The sequence below is a fragment of the Chiloscyllium plagiosum genome, chromosome 2 (genome assembly GCF_004010195.1).
Source record: "Chiloscyllium plagiosum isolate BGI_BamShark_2017 chromosome 2, ASM401019v2, whole genome shotgun sequence".
Classification (NCBI taxonomy): domain Eukaryota; kingdom Metazoa; phylum Chordata; class Chondrichthyes; order Orectolobiformes; family Hemiscylliidae; genus Chiloscyllium; species Chiloscyllium plagiosum.
In genome coordinates, this window is record NC_057711.1 from 59,197,756 (window position 1) to 59,199,653 (window position 1,898).

At 42.6% G+C, this 1,898-nt stretch overlaps 1 long non-coding RNA gene across 1 annotated transcript in view; it reads left to right on the forward strand.

Moving 5' to 3' along the window:
- The window catches only part of LOC122560105, a 4,030-nt gene continuing 2,132 nt past the window's right edge, over positions 1-1,898 (forward strand). Inside the window, exon 1 of the long non-coding RNA XR_006314641.1 lies at positions 1-17. This is a non-coding gene — a long non-coding RNA (uncharacterized LOC122560105). The remainder of the gene's footprint in view (positions 18-1,898) is intronic.

Sequence of the window (1,898 nt, forward strand, 5' to 3'; positions counted from 1 at the left end):
TTCATGTCACATTACAGGTGATCACCATTGCACTACACACACACACACACACACACACACTCTCACATACACACGGACACAGGTACACACAGACACCCACACACACCCTTATAGACACATACACTCCCACACATGCACCCCGTCACAGACTTAAGACACTCTGCACTCACTACACACACACACACACACACATATTCTCACACTCACAACCCCCGTCCCAGACAGACACACACACAGACAGACAAAGACCCACATGCACACATACATTTTGTGTGGTGAATTTGTATTTGCAGAGTTACATTGCACTTTGCTCAAAAACTGCATACATTCATGTAGAACTCTGAGCTCAAAAACTGCATTTGACTTTATCTTAGTGGGTGATGCTTACTTTGCTCTTCAGTAATAACCCCTTGCAACTGATATGGGTAGAGGTGTTGGCATAATGGTATTGTCACTGGATAAATAATCCACAACTCCTGGCTAATATTCTGGGGAATGGGTTTGAAGTCCACAATCACAGATGGTAAAATTTGAATTCAAGAAAATCTAGAATGAAGAGACTGATAGCAATTGTGCCAATTGTCCTTTAGGGAAGGATCTTTATCAGCCTCATTCGATCTGGCCTTCCTGTGATTTCATATCCACAGTAATGGATTGATTCTTTAATAGTCTCTGAGTAATTTTGTGACTGCTGTATTTTCTGGCAGCGGTGGAAGTCCACAATATTCAGCAAAAATACAAATCTGGATCTAGATCCTGGAAATTCTTAAAACATTGATGTTTGATATTGGGAGATAGGGTGAATTCCTCTGAATTCTGTACTGCAATTTGTCACAGCAGTGAACACTTCAGCAGAGTTTCCAGAGCAGGTTGTTGCATGTGCTTTGGCCTGAAGCCTCCATAATGAGATGAAAACTCAATAAAATATTTCATTTTTCTGCCTTGTAGTGACAAAACATGAAACAGGCAGTGAAAATCCTTACGAAAAATTTGCAAATTTGTCATAATTTTGAGCCAACACAGGCTGGTGGAGGCATGCGCTTTAATGAGTGCTCTTCTTACATGTTTATAATACTTTCTGAGGCCTCAGAAACTCATTGAGTCAGGTTTAAAACTGGAAAACACATTGTACTGTAACTTCTCCAGTCCAGAGTTTTTGGAACCAAGTCATTTATGGATTCCAAAGCTTTTTTGAACTTTAGAATGATAGACAATAGACAACAGGTGCAGGAGTAGGCCATTCAGCCCGCACCACCACCATTCATTAGGATCATGGCTGATCATCCTCAATCAGTATCCTGTTCCTGCCTTATCTCCATAACCCTTGATTCCACTATCCTTGAGAGCTCTATCCAACTCTTTCTTAAACGAATCCAGAGACTGGACCTCCACTGCCCTCTGGGGCAGAGCATTCCACACACCCACCACTCTCTGGGTGAAGAAGTTTCTCCTCATCTCTGTCCTAAATGGCCTACCCCTTATTTTTAAGCTGTGTCCTCTGGTTCGGGACTCACCCATCAGCAGAAACATGTTTCCTGCCTCCAGAGTGTCCAATCCTTTAATAATCTTATACGTCTCAATCAGATCCCCTCTCAGTCTTCTAAAATCAAGGGTATACAAGACCAGTTGCTCCAATCTTTCAACATAAGATAGTCCTGCCATTCCAGGAATTGACCTCGTGAACCCCCTCAATAGCCAGAATGTCTTTCCTCAAATTCGGAGACCAGAACTGCACACTGTACTCCAGGAGTGGTCTCACCAGGGCCCTGTACAGCTGCAGAAGAACCTCTTTGCTTCTATACTCAATCCCTCTTGTTATGAAGCCAGCATGCTATTAGCTTTCTTCACTACCTGCTATACCTGCATGCTTACCTTCATTGACTAGTGTACAAGAACAC